The sequence below is a fragment of the Schistocerca gregaria genome, chromosome 4, assembly GCF_023897955.1.
Source record: "Schistocerca gregaria isolate iqSchGreg1 chromosome 4, iqSchGreg1.2, whole genome shotgun sequence".
Classification (NCBI taxonomy): Eukaryota; Metazoa; Arthropoda; class Insecta; order Orthoptera; family Acrididae; genus Schistocerca; species Schistocerca gregaria.
In genome coordinates, this window is record NC_064923.1 from 368,965,811 (window position 1) to 368,985,090 (window position 19,280).

General features: G+C 43.0%; 1 protein-coding gene across 2 annotated transcripts in view; it reads left to right on the forward strand.

Annotated features, from left to right (window-relative positions):
• The window catches only part of LOC126365867 (facilitated trehalose transporter Tret1-like), a 459,878-nt gene that overhangs the window by 180,480 nt on the left and 260,118 nt on the right, over window positions 1-19,280 (forward strand). The window contains exon 1 of one of the 2 annotated variants that reach the window (XM_050008549.1): window positions 11,343-11,429. The exons of the other annotated variant lie outside the window; for it this stretch is intronic. The gene's annotated coding sequence lies outside the window, so the exon portion shown is untranslated. Of the gene's footprint in view, window positions 1-11,342; window positions 11,430-19,280 lie in introns of those variants that run through there. 2 annotated transcript variants of the gene reach the window in all.

Consider the following 19,280-nt stretch of genomic DNA (forward strand, 5'->3'; position numbering starts at 1 on the left):
TAAAGCTTCCTGTGGACCTCGGAGACCTCAGTCCGGCAAAAGATTTTTGAATGAAGAACCGATCTAGGCTCCAAACGACTACCCTCCACTACGGGAGGCGCCCAGCGGCGAAAACCTGCGACGGAAGATTTGGAGGAGCCTCAACCACATCAGAACGGGTGTAGTACTCATGAAGGCAAACCTGATGAAGTGGGACCTTGTAGATGAATATGACGTTAGATGTTAGTGTGGTGAATTACGTGATATGGAGCATCTCGGTTTCGTAATTTAATATGCATCATCCGTGAACCTCTGAATAAAAAGAAGAAAAAGGCCGTAAACGATATTAGGCAAAGAACTTATCACAGTGATGAAAAGTGTCCGCAAGACTGAATACTTACATTATAGTGCTCAAGCCACTTCTACAGTTCGATACCAACCCTTTCTTTGATATTTGGGAAGTTTCGCAAAATATCGATAATCATCGATTAAAACGTGGCATTGAAATTGGAACCTATGAAGAAATACAACGAGAGAAGAAAAGATTAAAAACAGCACCGCAAAGAGGGAGCGGAATAAGAGGGAGAAAAACATGAAGTGTAGAGTAAACAGTGGGAGAAAAAGATGAAGTGTAGAGTAAACAGTACCTCAGATGGGGCCGCTCCTGGACGAAGCGATGCGACTGCTGTACACAGTTGACAAAATAGAATAGACCGCGAGGGAAGCGGCAATTGTGCGGAATCGTAAATACTTCGATAAATCTTAAGGAGGTGATTGGGAACCGGGCGTACAAAACTAAACATATTAATAAAGTTCTCCATGCCTTAAGAAAACTTTCGTACGACACACTTAATTCTCAAACTGAATTAAGACACAAAGCCGTTTTGGCTAGTTTGATTACTTATATGAATAGCAAGATTCATTCGCACTATCTTCCTTACTTTCCCTTCCGTGGTGCTTTTAAGATTTTATAAAAATTGTAAGAATTTTTAAGAGTTTTAAATTTTAAATGTGATGTTTATAAATGGCCCTCCACAGATTCTAGGCTGTTATCTCTAAGGTTTTGTTTGATTCGTTTGACATTTGATATCTTTATTAATAAGTATATACGTTTACGCCCCGTTTCCAACCGTTTCCTTACTGTTTGTCGGATGTTATTGACGCTTCCGGATATGCCTACCTGCCCGCATCTCGTGGTCGTGCAGTAGTGTTCTCGCTTCCCGCGCCCGGGTTCCCGGGTTCGATTCCCGGCGGGGTCAGGGATTTTCTCTGCCTCGTGATGGCTGGGTGTTGTGTGTGCTCTTAGGTTAGTTCGGTTTAAGTAGTTCTAGGGGACTGATGACGATAGATGTTAAGTCCCATAGTGCTCAGAGCCATTTGAAACAAGGGGCCTATGTTTTAATATCCTGTCAGTTCGAGTATGGCAGTCGCAGCATTTCTTCTCGGCGCGGCCTCATTTGAGGTACTGTTTACTCTATACTCCATCTTTTTTCCCTCTCGCTCCCCTCCCCCCCCCTTCCTCCTGTTTCCGGTGCTGTTTATAATCTTTTTTCTCTCGTTCCATTCGTTCATAGGTTCCAGTTATATTCCCAAGTTTGAATCGACGGTTATCGTCTTTTGCGATATTTCCCAACTTTTAAAGAAGGGGTTGGGATCGGACTGTAGAGTTGACTTGACGACTATAATTCAAGTTTTCACTTTTGCGAACGGTTTTTATCACTTTTGATATGCTCTTTTGCGAGATATTGTTTACGGTCTCATTGTTCTTTATATTAAGAATTGCATCTGACGATGTTTTTTAAATTACGAAATGTTGCTGTAGCTTTTATTCATTGCTGTACGCAGTACCAGACTCCTGGGGTACACTCGTCACACTTAGTCCTTCTTCCTGTTTCTCGATGTTCTGCCCCGCGTGAAGTCATTCAGATATGGTCTCCGGGTCATGTTGTAATGAAGTTTACCACCACAGTGCATCCTAACTGCTCGCTGATCGACATACCGCCTTCACCCGTTTCTTAAACTATGTGGCATTGCTTGGCCACCACCATTTGGGAGTGTAGTCACGCTGACCTCACTCTATGTGACCTATAGCTTTCTTTGCACGACTGGGAGACTCTGGCGACATGCTCCCGTGTTTTCATTCGTTTCCACTGAGTAGTTAATATGTAATGTTTCTTTGTATAGCTCTTCCTTAAGTTTTGCATAGCGTATCACTTTGCCACGGAGATTTCGCAAAGAATTCAGAGATGTTCTGTAACGAGTTTATGTTGTATTACATTGTGTGTTACATTTATGTGGTCTGGCACGTGTTTCGTACTGAAACTGATAAGGCATGCTAGCTTCCCTACACCGGCCGAAAATAAACTGTAATGTGCAAGTGAGACAGTACTAAGTAGTATAGTTGTTCCGTGGTATTATAGCAAAAATTACCAAAAAGTGAAGGTCTGGAGTTCGATTCTCACTCGGTCCTAGGACTTTCTCTCTCTCACTCATCGCTTTCTTTGCTTCTGGTACTGAAAAATACCGTGTTGCAGCGGAGTTTGGAGTCTACTTTAAACTGAAGAACATCCGTCTTCTCCTCCCCCCCCCCCCCCCCTCCCCACAGCTGGATAAGTAAGTCAGGTCCAGGTCTTCAGGTCCAGATTGTATACCGATTAGGTTCCTTTCAGATTACGCTGATACAATAGCTCCCTACTTAGCAATCATATACAATCGCTCGCTCACCGATAGATCTGTACCCACAGATTGGAAAATAGCGCAGGTCGCACCAGTGTTTAAGAAGGGTAGTAGGAGTAATCCATCGAACTATAGACCTATATCATTGACATCAGTTTGTAGTAGGGTTTTGGAGCATATACTGCATTCAGACATTATGAATCACCTCGAAGGGAACGATCTATTGATACATAATCAGCGTGGTTTCAAAAAACATCATTCTTGTGCAACGCAGCTAGCTCTTTATTCGCATGAAGTAATGGCCGCTATCGACAGGGGATCTCAAGTTGATTCCGTATTTCTAGATTTCCGGAAAGCTTTTGACACCGTTCCTCACAAGCGACTTCTAATCAAGCTGCGGGCCTATGAGGTATCGTCTCAGTTGTACGACTGGATTCTTGATTTCCTGTCAGGAAGGTCGCAGTTCGTAGTAATAGACGGCAAATCATCGAGTAAAACTGAAGTGATATCAGGTGTTCCCCAGGGAAGCGTCCTGGGACCTCTGCTGTTCCTGATCTATATAAATGACCTGGGTGACAATCTGAGTAGTTCTCTTAGATTGTTCGCAGATGATGCTGTAATTTACCGTCTAGTAAGGTCATCCGAAGACCAGTATCAGTTGCAAAGCGATTTAGAAAAGATTGCTGTATGGTGTGGCAGGTTGCAGTTGACGCTAAATAACGAAAAGTGTGAGGTGATCCACGTGAGTTCCAAAAGAAATCCGTTGGAATTCGATTACTCGATAAATAGTACAATTCTCAAGTTTGTCAATTCAACTAAGTACTTGGGTGTTAAAATTACGAACAACTTCAGTTGGAAAGACCACATGGATAATATTGTGGGGAAGGCGAGCCAAAGGTTGCGTTTCATTGGCAGGACACTTAGAAGATGCAACAAGTCCACTAAAGAGACAGCTTACACTACACTCGTTCGTCCTCTGTTAGAATATTGCTGCGCGTTGTGGTATCCTTACCAGGTGGGATTGACGGAGGACATCGAAAAGGTGCAAGAAAGGGCAGCTCGTTTCGTATTATCACGTAATAGAGGAGAGAGTGTGGCAGATATGATGCGCGAGTTGGGATGGAAGTCATTAAAGCAAAGACGTTTTTCGTCGCGGCGAAATCTATTTACGAAATTTCAGTCACCAACTTTCTCTTCCGAATGTGGAAATATTTTGTTGAGGCCAACCTACATAGGTAGGAATGATCATCAAAATAAAATAAGAGAAATCAGAGCTCGAACAGAAAGGTTTAGGTGTTCGTTTTTCCCGCGCGCTGTTCGGGAGTGGAATGGTTGAGAGATAGTATGATTGTGGTTCGATGAACCCTCTGCCAAGCACTTAAATGTCAATTGCAGAGTAATCATGTAGATGTAGATGTACCTCTCCTACTATTGGTCAGATAAGTCAGTTAAAAGTTAATAAACTTAAAAATGACTTTGCTTTGAAAAGCACTGCAATGTTCCGACTAACTTCGTGTTGGGGACAGCTTCAGAGTTTAAAATGATTTTAGTTATAGTATCCTTTTCAGTGACGTCGGATATTAGGGAAGACGTAGACAGCAGCCATTTGAGCGGTTTCCTATCGCTTACGAATTTATCTGCCTTTGGAAACCTTATCTGGCGTGTAATGATAGCTTAGAGTGCTGCAGTGCATAATTGTTACTCATTGATGAGAAAAGTGTTTCACACGTCCAGAAAAAATAATTCACTTACTTCCCTCTTTTAGAAGGGTCTCAATGACTCGACCCAAAGACAGAGTGGAAGCTACGTCCTGCTGCCAGTTATCTGATTTACCATCTCCGGAGAGTACTGGTAGTGAGGTAACACCACGAGAAGTTCTTTGAGAGCCTGTTTCTTTTTTCCCCTAGCAGCTACGTTGTGGAATGTAAAGTGGCCACGCTTTCATCGTTTTTGTGATTTGTAGCTCAACTGTGACTTGCAATTAAACTGTAAGGACTATGGAAGTTGCGTAATAAACTTAATTAATGTGTGCAACCATTCACCGTTCGCTCTTTCATCAACTACGTCGTCCTTACTTGGGGGCAGAAGCTTCTCTGCAGCGGACACCAAACACCGAGGAGATGCAGATGTCTCTATTTTGAACAACTACTAAACAAGATCTTCCCTGTATTAGTAGTTGTAGTTCTTTCATATGTATCCTGAACCTATTGATGTTCTGCTGGATCATGGAAATCATTGTCACTACGTTCTTCTTTTTCTTCATTAAAAGATTTCTTCGAGTGACAGAAATATCAGTAGCCCAGGGGAGCTCGCTGTTATTGCCACTCTTTGCTATGAGTCACGACATCATATTCATTACATTGCAGGCTCAGCATTGCTGACCCGTTTCGGTTTATACTGTTTAATGACATTCCGTCTTCACTGATTCCACCCTCATCATCCATTTATTTCCTTCCAACGAATTTAAAATCTTCGTACTGATCACGTCACAATTTCAGTTCCTCTTCATTCTTCGTTGTATTTTTTTCAGACATCCTACATCATTTCCTCATATTGCGTTTTCCTTTCTCCTGACCTTGTTCTTCCCGAATTCTTATTTCTTCTGTCTTGAAAGTCTTCTAAATTTAGCATTTCATTCTTAAAAAAGTTTCTTTATGAAATTTCATGCTCTTTCCTGTTGTTTCCTTTTAGTTCTTTTCTTATTTCCGTAATCCATTATATTGTTAGTTTCCTTTTCAAGAAACAGAAGAATATGTGTCTTGTTAGTCTCTTCTCATTCATTCGGGAGAGCCGTCCAAATAAAAACACTTTCCCATAAATTCTGACGTTTTCTGTATAATTTCATAGATCATGTTATTACTCTTTTCCTAACCACCTACAGTCTATGTTGGCCCATTCTTTTTCTAAAAATCTATCTTTCACCTCAAGTCTGTTTGCATGATATGTTTGTTCACGTATTTCAAGTATTCCTACAGCTAATAGTTCATCTTTAACAATCCACATGCAAGTAAATATTCTGGTCTTCCTACTGCAGAACAGTATGTTAGTTATGTTTCTATAGATACGCACCACGGAGGTATTATCCGATGGGGCGGTAAAAGATAGATGTGGTATACTTCGTTGCTGCAGAAGTTCGTAGCGTTTTTGTTTAGCATGTTGGTATTCCGATTGCTATGGGTTTATTTATCGATTGTCATCTTTTATTTGTATTTTTTTATTGCTATTTTTGATTGCATATTGTCATTTGGAAATAGTGGGTGCAGCTGCTGACGGTAGAAAATTGTGTGCCATGTGGAAAAATGGGAACATTTCCGGCATATTCTTCTGTTTGAGTTCAATAGGGGGTTGACAGCAGCGCAGGCAGCCAGAAACATTTACGCCGTATATGGGGATAATGCCACTGGACAGAGCGCGGTAAGAAAATGATTTCCTCGTTTTAAGGAGTATCGTTTTGAAATAAGTGACTCTTCACGTACAGGAAGACCTTAGGGGTTTGGTGAAGATTGTTTAAACTCATTAATCCACAACGATACACTTCGCAATACTCTAGAACTGGCAAATGTGATGAACTGTGATCATTCCACCACCGTACGACATTTTCATGCAATGGGAAAGGTTCAAAAATTGGGTGTTTTTGTACCGCATGCTCTAAGCAAAAATCTCAAAAATCAGCGTGTGGCTATATGCGCATCTCTGCTTGCTTGTCATCAGTTGTCTCGTGAACAACAAACACCCACCATTACAATCCCGTACCTAATGACGACAAATGGTGTCTTTATGCTAGTATAAGAATAGGAAAGGATTGGTTGAGCCCAAACAAAGCAGCAATTCACCGTACAAAGACCTGCGCACATCCACGAAAGATTGTGTTATGCATCTGGTCGAACAGCGACGGTGTGTTGTCCTACGATTTGCTTCCCCGAGGTGTAACCATCACTGCTGACGTTTATTGCCAACAACTAAGGTGTCTTGCTGACGCAATTCAAGAACAACAACCTGTAAGTCTGCATGGAGTGATGCTACTCCTCGATAACTGCTAGTCTGACTAAAAGCACTATACGTGAGTTGGGTTGAGAAGTCGTTCGGTACCATCCTTATTCACTTGACCGGGCGAGGTGGCGCAGTGGTAGCACACTGGATTCGCATTCGGGAGGACGACGGTTCAATCCCGCGCCCGGCCATCCTGATTTAGGTTTTCCGTGATTTCCCTAAATCGCTCCAGGCAAATGCTGGAATGGTTCCTTTGAAAGGGCACGGCCGACTTCCTTACCCATCCTTCCCTAATCCTATGAGACCGATGACCTCGCTGTTTGGTCTCTTCCCTCAAACAATCCAATCCGATCCTTATTCACCTGAGCTTGCGCCCTGAGACTTGCACCTTTGCCACTCTATCGAACAACCGTCAAGGAATTTCCTTTTCGGCCGAAAATAAGCTCCGTACATGACAATTTCTTAGTCTCGAAATCACTCAATTTCTACAGTTGCGGGATCAAAAAGTTACCACAGCTTCGGCAGTGTGTTGTAAATAGTGAAGGAGAATACATTATTGAAGATTAAAGTCTCAGTAATGTTTCAGTTGTGTTTATTAAACTTATGGAAAAACGCTACGAATTATGTACCAATCAAATAGAAGTAAAGACAAACAAATGATTACAACTGGAGAAAAATTGGATGATTTCTTCAAGAGAAAGAGCTTCACAAATTGAGCAAATCAGTAACGTAATGGTCCACCTCTGGTCCATATGCTAACAGTTACTCGACTTGTCATTGATGACAGATTTGTTGGATGTCCACCTGATGAATATTGTGCGGACTCTGTCCAAATGGCGTTTTAGATCGACAAAATCCTAAGCTACTAGGAGGATCCAGGTCACATTGCTCCAGACGATCTCAATCGGGGAGGGACCTAGCTGGCCAAGGTAGTAGCTGGCTAGCATGAAGAAAAGGGGTAGAAACTCTCGGCATGTGGGGGCCGCAGTGTAAGCCCGAACGGCTTGCTATGAAAGGATACAAAACGGGGTGTAGAATATCGTCGACATATCACTGCGGTGCAAGGGTGCAACGAATGACAACCAAATGGGTCCTGTTATTAAAAGACTGGCACCCCAGACTATCAGTCCTGGTGTGTCGAGTCGTGTGCCGGGTGACAGTCAGTTTAGTATCCTACGACTGTCACGGGCGTCTCCTGACGTGTCTTCGGCCTGGAATCTCATTGATTGGAGTAGAACTGTCTTCACGAATGGGTACCGTTTCGAAATGGGCCTCGATGACCAGAGATGTGTCTGAAGATGCTCCGGACAGCAGTGGGATACCAAGCTGGATGTCGCCCGCCATACGAAATGGTTCAAATGGTTCTGAGCACTGTGGGACTCAACATCTGAGGTCATCAGTCCCCTAGACTTAGAACTACTTAAACCTAACAAACCTAAGGACATCACACACATCCATGCCCGAGGAAGGATTTGAACCTGCGACCGTAGAAGCTGCGTGGTTCCAGACTGAAGCGCCTAGAACTGTCATATGACCGACACCCAGGAGCGTTGCTCCAGGCTACCATTTTATTGCATAACAGGACCCTTCGGTTTTCAGTCACAGCACCCTTAGAGCACAGTGGTACATCGACAATATTCTACGCCACGTTTTGTTACGCTTCACGGCAGGCCATCCAGTGCTTACATTTCTGGAAGATAATACCCGCCTGCAAACTGCGAGAGTTCCTACTGCTTTACAAACCCTACCTTGGCTAGCGGGGCCTCCGATTCTCTCCCTTGTTGAAAACATTTGGTGCATTACGTCAGGGCTCTCCGATCAGCTTGGGATTTTGACGATTTAACGCATCAACTGGACAGAATTCTAGCACGCTATCCCTCAGGAGAACATCCAAAACTCTTTCAATCAATGCCATCGCAGATAATTGCTTGCATAAGAGCCAGAGGTGGCCCAATGTATTATTGACTAGCTTAGTATGTGAAGCTCTTTCCCTAGAATAAATCAGCCAAATCTTCAGAAACTGTCGTCATTTGTTTGTCTGTACATGTACACTACATCTACAGATTTGCATCCCATTCGTATAATTCCTTCGTGGTGGATCATCTTTTTTGTCATAGAGTGTATTTTTTGTCGAACATGCGCACTTGCCGTTTTATTACCTCTTAAATCTGGGGCCAGTTTTTCTTGTCCATTCTGCTGTGTGGCTTCTGTCAGAATTTAAGCTCACCGACTCACTTTATTCTGTCTACTTGAGTTTCTATGTATTTTGGTACATTTTTTTTGTCAAGAAGTTTTTTTCAACTACATTAGGAGACCAGTTGTATTCACATTCATTCCGGAAGATATGAATAACCATTTCCCTCAAATTTTGTGAAAGTGTTGTAGAATCCTGGCAGTTTCAATTTGATTACTCTCCAAAAACTGTTGGTTAAATTTTGTAATGTTTTATCTACCAATTCCAGACACAAATTTTTTTCGAAAACCCAGTAAACCTGTTCAGATAATAAGCTGTTTGCTAGACTAACACCAGTTTTTATTTCGATTTGTATAGATACTTACCTAACAAATTTCGCTTAGATGTCGTATTTGTTAGAGTTTCACGAATTATATTGGCTAGTTTTGCTTTAATATCTAATTCTCTAATGATTTTATCAATTTCTCTCTACTTAAGAATCAAATGCTTTCTTGGAAATCGTAACTGATACTGTAGTAGGTATGCCCATTCACATTCCAATCCCGCATCCGCCCATTCTGATTTAGGTTTTCCCTAAATCGCTTCAGGCAAATGCCGGGATGGTCCCTTTGAAAGGGCACGGCCGACTTCCTTCCCTAATCCTATGAGACCGATAACCTCGCCCTTTGGTCTCTTCCCCCAAACAACCAACCAACCACATTCCAATGTGAATTATTGATTTTAAGGTAAAAGTCTGTTAAGTGCAGAACATGTCCTTTCGAAAACCACCGTGATATTCTCACAGTTGTTTATTTAATGCTTCTTCAATTCTATTCACAAGTATTTTAGATATTATTTTGTATGTTACTGGCAAAAGTGAGACTCCTCTGTAACTGTTCAGTTTTTGTTTGACTTCCATTTTATATATCGGATGGGTTAATGTTATTTTCCAGGCTTCTGGAGTCTTCCCTACTGTCCTAATTTTCACCACTGACTCCCTCACCCCAGTGGTGCAATTCTTGCTTACTCCTTGGAATTACGCGGGAACCGTTCAGTGTAGCGGCATTGTGCCGCTTTTCCAATGCATTCAATGAATCCACTGCAATTCTTCATCAGTAGGCCTTTCTAAACTGCTGTGTATCAGTATTAGCGGACAACAGCACCAGAAAAACAAACCCGAGACAGAATAGATCAGTACGGCATGCTTGAGAGTGAAGAGTGATGTGGACATTAGTTGTCAACAGCAATCTTGAATATAGGTTCAGTGCTAACTAGGCAGGTGTGCTAACCACTACATCACCATGGCCTTGTGGCTGAGGCAGGTGTGTGGACTACCCTAGTGCAATGCCCCCCCCCCCCCCCCCCCCCAACACAAAACTCGATTCATGTCTTCAGCCCATCTTCCGATTTATGAGGCAGTTGGATAAATGTTATTTTCCATTCTTTTCGAAGCTTTTCTGTTTTTCATATCTTCTCCACCGACTGAAGTTTGTGTTAGAGTTTTAGTGGTTAGCACAGCTGCCTACTAACAAGGAGATTAAGCTTTAAGTCCCTGCCTTGGTGAACAGAGCTGCAATTTTGAAGTCACTATCTGTATGTGTACACCATGTGTTAGCTGCGAAGGGTATAGAAGCTTCTATCCTTATCGAAGAAATTGTAATTCCATTCAACAGAAATTCAATTACTCTTACTGGGCTAGTGGATGCAATGAATCCTTCATACCAAAATATTCAGAAAATATCCCCAAACAACCCTCGAAATTTTGTTGGCAGAGTTCATGTTTTCTTGTAAACAAGAGCGTTTGTTAAAATTATGTGGTGGAGGGAGAAACAGCCCACAGCTATGTCTGATCGTAAGTGATGGCTGCTCTAAAGCCCCTCAGGAAAATAGCAGCGTGGTTCCTTAAACGTGGCCATAATCTGTTCCCTCCCAACCATTGGAACATCTCAACGAGTGCTCTATCCATAATGACCTAGGAATCGACGAACTTTGCCGACCGCGGTGGTCTCGCGGTTCTAGGCGCGCAGTCCGGAACCGTAAGACTGCTACGGTCGCAGGTTCGAATCCTGCCTCGGGCATGGATGTATGTGATGTCCTTAGGTTACTTAGGTTTAAGTAGTTCTAAGTTCTAGGGGACTGATGAGCACGGCAGTTGAGTCCCATAGTGCTCAAAGCCATTAATCGACGAACTTTAAAATTTTTCGATATTTTCATTTGAGTCTTTAAAGCACAATGACAAACTTATTCGCACACGGTAGACGCCGGATCACTTCTGTATCCCAAAGAGGCTGATTTGTTGGTGGGCGTCTGGTTTTCGACAACGCACATCCTTGCCGCGCCCTGTCGGTACCGCAACGGTTGCCGGTTTCGTTTGTTTGTTTCCTTTTGTGTTGTCCTCGTCAGCTGGCTCTAGCTGTGGGAGTTTACTCAGCCGCCGTGTTAACTAACAACAGCCTGCAGTCGCGTAGCCCGATACCTGTTGCTGCTTGCGCATGTTACCCACCAGTCAGCCTTTGCATCAGTACGATTACTGGCACAGGAACTTCTTATGATTGTGCTCGTATGTAAGGCAGTTGGATTGACATCAACACCTGTAGTTTCCCACTTGCTGGTGAGTATCCCGATGGTGAACAGAGCTGCGCTTTTGAAGTCGTGTGTTCTGTAATTACTCACTATCCATATGTGTACACCATGTGTTAGCTGCGGAGGGAATAGAATCTTCTCTGAAAGTTACATCGCGATTTTGTTTTAGTATGTGTTCGTATTTACGTAAGTCAGTACTTCAATATGTCACAATTCTTAGCTTTGTTCGTAACTCCTGATTCTATCATTTTATTCGATGACTGAATTGTTGAGATCTCAAAGCCGGCCGCGGTGGTCTCGCGGTTCTAGGCGCTCAGTCCGGAACCGCGCGACTGCTACGGTCGCAGGTTTGAATCCTGCCTCGGGCATGGATGTATATGATGTCCTTAGGTTAGTTAGGTTTAAGTAGTTCTAAGTTCTAGGGGACTGATGACCACAGATGTTAAGTCCCATAGTGCTCAGAGCCATTTGAACCATTTTTTTGAGATCTCAAAAGTGCAAGATAATAAAAATCTAGGACATTTCTGCTGTGAAATGGGTTGCGAATAAGAGATTATGTAAGCGGGTATTATAACTCGATGTCAGCCGTCGTTATTTCGATTACAGAACATTTTTCATAAATTTTGAATACTTCAGTGCTACTGATATCCTATATGATTATTATTTGTTAATACTAGCTACAAGCATTTTGCCAACGGCCTTGCCGCAGTGGTAACATCGGTGCCCGTCAGATCACCGAAGTTGAGCGCTGTCGGGCTGGGATGAGTGACCATCCGGTCTGCCGATCGCTGTTGGGAAGGGGGCTGCACTCAGCCCTTGTGAGGCAAAGTGAGGAGCTACTTGATTGAGTAGTAGCGGCTCCAGTCTCGTTAACTGACATACGGCCGGGAGAACGTTGCTGGCTACATACCCTTCATGGCCTGTCCGGGCGGGGAAGCTACAAGTGTTTTATTAGTAACTAGCTATTACACGCCGCTGCGCTCGCATATCAGCAAAATGAAATGAAATGTGCTGATGGCCTTGTTAGCCAGGACACCCCGTTCGGGATGTTCGGCCGCTTGTTGCAAGTCTTTGTTTGACGCCACTTCGACGACCTGCGGGTCGATGATGATAAAATGATGATAAGGGCAACACATACCCTCAGTCTAGAGCGGAGAAAATTCGACCCGCCCGGGAATAGAACCCGCAACTCGGTGATCAATGGTCAGCAACGCTAACCAAAAAACTGCTACATGTTGAAGCTTAACACTACTTTTGTCATGATGAGTGATAGTGACGGTACTGAAATAAATGCGGACTTTCTAAAGTTATTAAACAACGTTACATTGACGAAGAAAGAAAACAAATAGTTTGCAGTTCGGTGTATCGCAAATTTTGTAACTTATGTACGTGCATTAATGTCAGCTGCCGTCAAGTTTCTGCCTGTTACTCGCTGCTGCGCTCACATATCATAATCAAACTCAGCCTCAGCTCACTAACAGTCTCCCACGTCCTAAACTTAAAGGCACGACTTCTGTCTGGCATACACCACTTAAAGTTCGTCGTTGTTGCGAATCTTCAAGCGTCTCAGAAGCTATATCAGACGCGTGACGTTCAGCAGCTAAAGAGCGACTGGCTTGTAACTTATAGTACTATAGAACTATGGATTAAACATGTTGAGGACTGTATAAGTTATGTATTCATTACCTTGACTCATATTATATAGACATATCAAACAATAAAAGTATATTCACAAACAATAAAAGTTCAGAAGCGAGAGAAATAGCTTTTTTAAAAGAGTAATTATTGTTCCTTATTTTGCGTTATATTCTTGAAATTAACAAATATGTTGTTCTACACATTTTCCAAAGTAGCCTATGTTCTCCCTCAGCCTTCAATCTATCTCCACAACATATTTCATCAAAATCGGTTCAGAGATTTAGTCGTGGATGCGTAGACAGAGTTATTTTCGCATTTGCAATTTTCGTATGGATTGCTTCGGAGGATGTACTGTTTCGATACTGTGCCGCGACAGTGAACTTAACTATGACAATTACTAACAATATTGATGTTCGTAATCCGTGCTGCAGACGTGTTTGACTTTAGAAAAAAGTTTGTATTTGTAAATATGAACATATGACATCAGTCAACGTAACAGTCTGTCATATGAATATATGACATCAGCCAAGATAAAAGTCTGTCACTGTATTGTGACTGGTAAATATAATTATTGTGACGTAATAATACACTTACGGATTTTTGTCTTGAACCTTCATAACTAATTGTAAGTATAACTTCTGTTCGAAAAAAAATGGTTCAAATGGCTCTGAGCACTATGAGACTTAACATCTGTGGTCATCAGTCCCCTAGAACTTAGAACTACTTAAACCTAACTAACCTAAAGACTTCACACACATCCATGCCCGAGGCAGAATTCGAACCTGCGACCGTAGCAGTCGCGCGGTTCCAGACTGCGGGCCTAGAACCGCGAGACCAACTTCTGTTCGAAACACAGTATTCTGTTCTGTGTTTACACTCTGTCCTTAGTCTCTATCGAAAGACTTCTTAAGTCTCTCGCGGTTACTACTGAAAAGCGCAATATAAAAATACGGAGTCCATCTCTCTTCACGTGTACCATAGTCAAAAGTTCCAAACAACCAGAAGAGATTCGTGTACGATACTTACAATTTAATGACTCACCACTTAGGAATTTAGAAAGAAATATGCAGTCCTCCAGCACAGTAAACGAAGTTTTCTTTTCCAAAATGTTTTTGAGTTCTGTTGCATTTCGGATAAGATGACCTCCATGATCGTCATCGACCGCTGCCATGGTCTGTGGAGAAAACTACAGCAGTTCACACATCCCACAGAGGGCACTGAAGATGCCTTCTGTCTGATACTTACCGAAGCTAAGGTGGCAATGGCCACAAGACAGCACATATACAGATGGCGGTAGTGTTGCGTATACAAGCTATAAAAGAGTAGTGTATTGGCCGAGTTGTCATTCGTAACCAGTTGATTCACGTGAAAAGGTCTTCGACGTGATTATGGCCGCACGGCGGGGCTTAACAGACTCTGAACGCGGAATGGTAGTTCGAGCCACATCCATGGGACATTCCATTTCGGATTTCGTTTGGGAATTCGATATTCCGAGATTCACGGTGTCAAGACGTGTCGAAAATACCACATTTCAGGCTTACCTCTCACCACGGATAGCGTAGTGACCAACGGCCTTCACTGAACGACCAATAGCAGAGGCGTTTGCTAACAGATAAGCAACACTGCGTGAAACAGCTGCAGAAATCAATGTGAGATGTACGACGAGCGTATCCGTTAGGTCAGTGCGGCGAAATTTGTGTTAAATTGACAATGGCAGCAGACGAGTGAGGCGAGTGTCGTTGCTAACAAGACGACGTCGCCTGCAGTGTCTTTCCTGGGATCGTGACGATGCCGGTTGGACCCTAGACGAATGGCCTCGTCAGATGAGTCCCGACTTCATTTGATCAGAGCTGGTGGTGGGGACTAAGTGTGAGGCAGACGCCTCGAGACCATGGACCCCAAGTTTTCAACGCTGCACTGTGCAAGCCGTGGTGGTTCCATAATGGTGTGGGCTGTGTTTACGTGGAACAGAGTACGCGGAGGAACTTGCGCAATCCCCACCCCCCACCCCTTCTTGCAGCGGTGTACCGTAGGTCTCTAGAAGAGCGGAGAGTTCCAAAATATTGGAGAAGGGCACAGGTCATCCCCGTTTTCAAGAAGGGACGTCGAACACATGGGCAGAACTACAGACCTATATCTCTAACGTCGATCAGTTGTAGAATTTTGGAACACATATTATGACTTTTCTGGAGACTAGAAATCTACTCCGTAAGAATCAGCATAGGTTTCGAAAAAGACGATCGTGTGAAACCCAGCTCGTGCTATTCGTCCACGACACTCAGAGGGCCGTAGACACTGGTTCCCATATAGATGCCGTGTTTCTTGACTAACGCAATGCGTTTGATGCAGTTCCCCGCAGTAGTTTAATGAACAAAGTAAGAACTTATGGACTATAAGACCAATTGTGTGATTGTATTGAAGAGTTCCTGGATAACAGAACGCAGCATGTCATTCTCAATGGAGAGATGTCTTCCGAAGAAAGAGTGATTTCAGATGTGCCGCAGAGGAGTGTTGTAGGACCGTTACTATTCACAATATATATAAATGACCTTGTGGATAACATTGGAAGTTCACTGAGGCTTTTTGCGGATGATGCTGTAGTATACCGAGAGGTTGTAACAATGGAAAACTGTAATGAAATGCAGGAGGATCCGCAACGAATTGGTGCATGGTGTAGGGAATGGCAATTGAATCTAAATGTAGACAGCCGGCCAGAGTGGCCGTGCGGTTCTAGGCGCTACAGTCTGTAGCCGCGCGACTACTACGGGCGCAGGTTCGAATCCTGCCTCGGGCATGGATGTATGTGATGTCCTTAGGTTAGTTAGCTTTAAGTAGTTCTAAGTTCTAGGGGACTGTTGACCTCAGAAGTTAAGTCACATAGTGCTCAGAGCCATTTTTAAATGTAGACAAGTGTAATGTGCTGCGAATACAGAGAAAGAAAGATCCTTTATCATTTAGCTACAATATAGCAGGTCAGCAACTGGAAGCAGTTAATTCCATAAATTATCTGGGTTTGAGCATTAGGAGTGATTTAAAATGGAATGATCATATAAAGTTAATCGTCGGTAAAGCACTTGCCAGACTGAGATTCATTGGAAGAATCCTAAGTAAATGCAGTCCGAAAACAAGGGAAGTAGGTTACAGTACACTTTGTGATACCTGATTTTCTCCTGGCGTATACAACTTTCAAATATCTTCCTGGAATTCAGCCAGGTAACATTTTCAGCGGTCGCTGATAATGTTACCTGGCTGAATTCCCGGAAGATATTTGATACAGTACACTTGTTCGCCCCCTGCTTGAATACTGCTCGCCGGTGTGGGATCTGTACCAGATAGGGTTGATAGAAGAGATAGAGAAGGTCCAACGGAGAGCAGCGCGCTTCGTTACAGGATCATTTAGTAATCGCGAAAGCGTTACGGAGATGATAAATAAACTCCAGTGGAAGACTCTGGAAGAGAGACGCTCAGTAGCTCGGTACGGGCTTTTGTTGAAGTTTCGACAACATACCTTCTCCGAGGAGTCAAGCAGTATATTGCTCCCTCCTACGTATATCTCGCGAAGAGACCATAAGGATAATATCAGAACCCACACCGAGGCATACCGCAATCTTTCTTTCCATGAACAATACGAGACTGGAAGAGAAGGGAGAACCGACAGAGGTACTCAAGATACCCTCAACCACACACAGTCAGGTGACTTGCGGAGTATGGATGTAGATGTATATGTAGATGTAAAATGGATTGCGTTCTCCGGTCCAACTGAACCGATCATTGACTGGAAATGAAAACGTTCGGCTATTTGGAGACCATTTGCGATGGAACTTTTATGGATGACAATGCGACATGTTACCGGGCAACAATTCTTCGCAATTGGGTTGCAGAACATTCTGGACAGTAACAGTGACTAAATTGGCCACCCAGATCACCCTACGTGAATTTCATGGAGAATTTATGGGACGTTGTCTAGAGGTCAGTTCGTGCACAAAATCCGGCAATACCTCCACTGTTATGGATAGTTATAGAGGCCGCATGTCTCAATATCTCTGCAGTGAACATCCAACGACTTGAAACTTCCTGGCAGATTAAAACTGTGTGCCGAACCGTGACTCGAACTCGGAACCTTTGCCTCCCGCGGGCAAGTGCTCTACCAACTGAGCTACCCAAGCTCGACTCACGCCCCGTCCTCACAGCTTTACTTCCGCCAGTATCTCGTCTCCTACCTTCCAAAAGGCAAAGGTCCCGAGTTCGAGTCTAGGTCCGGCACATAGTTTAATCTGCCAGGAAGTTTCGCATCAGCGACACTCCGCTGCAGAGTGAAAATCTCATTCTGGATCCTACTACTTGTTGAGTCCACGTACATCCAGTTACTGCATTACGCCGGGCAGAAGGAAATCCGACACGATATTACGAGGTATCCCATAACTTTGCCACCTCAGTGTATGTCACTTTTTTTTAATTTTTTTTCATGAGGCTTAAAGGTTTTTGCAGGGTGGGCAAAATAAAACGCCAGAAAATATATCACGAACCTTAAGATAGGCAACCCTAGTTACATCATCTTCCCCTGTGGGAGATGATGTAAAATGGGTTGCATATCTTTTCATGGAAATAACGATATTTGACGCTTATAAGGAGAACCGCTCTGTTTTCGCTTAAATAAATGTTGAATAACGCCAAAAGACCACTCCTTGATTTGCCTCTTTATTTAATCTGTTGCACAGTTCTGTCGTGTGTGTGGCTCAGTTCCATTCTCTGAAGCAAACTGCTGAGATTGAGGCTGACTAGATTTCATGTTGAGCCTAATCACTACTTCTAACCTGAATGTTGAGATCCATGTGATACTCTGAAATATTGAAGTAGGCCGTCTGTTCCTTCGTCATCACATATGACGAGAATGAATGTGTAGTACGTGGATGTTCCTAATTTTTTTTTTATCTTTAAAAATTTCGATTTGATTAATCGGCCATGCAGTCAGTGCATCAGTGTTCAAAGCTCGGTCATCGTTAGGTTTGCACACTATCACACATTGTATTTTCTTATAGTAATTGTTATGCTTATTTCAATTTGTATTTTAGATTGTATGTCAAACTCGAAGCCATCATAGAGTGTGATACATATTCTAATACATTTAAAAGCATACTCGGTTAAGGCACATTTAAATCACAGACGGATGTCTGAAGTTGGTCACGAACACATGACATCCGCTTTAAGTGGAGGCAGAGCCGATGGTGTGGCAGAGTGATAGGTCCTCGTACAGACTAGTGTAACGTTTGTGTTGTTATGGGCGACTATGGATTTGAAAGAAAGGAAGAGGGGAAAACGCTATGGCGGCACGTAACTTTTCTTAACCATCGAGCTTGTGTCTGATATGATGGTCCCTTCATCTTTTCCTATCTCGTGCTAACATTTTCACCTCTACGTAACTAGTACCGCAAACTCCCCCTCTTATCCATTTTCCCAATCTGTAGTCATCGTGTATCTCTACAACTTTCTTAATACACTGCGACCTCAAGTTCCATAGCACACGACCCACTAAACTGTTTCTTCTTCTGGCGAGGATATACCACAGACTACTTTTCTCGACTATTCTGTTGACCACCCCTTTAATTGGTACGTTTCCGTGAGACTTAGTTTTCACTTTCTGCCGCATGACATTTCAAATTTTACCACTTCGCTTTCTCCTTATTTTCCGAGGACTACGTTTTAAATCCATTCAATGTTCTGTTGCAGACGTATAGTTGCAAAAAGCTGCAAACGAGACCCCTCAATTAAACGACATTCTCTTACAATTACTCAGATCCTCAGAAGAGCCACGACAAAAATATTTCACCTAGTGTATAAGATACGTGAGACAGACGAAATACCCAAGACTTCACGACAAATTTAATTATTCCAATTCCAAAAATCAGATGCTGACAGGTGTGAAAACTACTGAATTATTCAATAAGCCGTGGTTCCAAAGTAATTACGCTAATTATAAATATAAGAACGGAAAAACTGGTAGAAACGGACACCGGGAAAGATCAATTTGCGTTCCAGAGAAATGTGGGGACCCGTAAGGCAGTACTGACCCTACAAATTTTCAGGCTACGTAGGTTCAAGAAAGGCAAACCTATGGTTACAGCAGTTGTAGGTTTAGAGAAAGATTTTGACGATATTGACTCGACTACAGTCTTTAAAACTGTGAAGGTAGCTGGAGTAAAATACAGAGAGCGGAAGGTTACTACACTCTCTCAAATTGTGA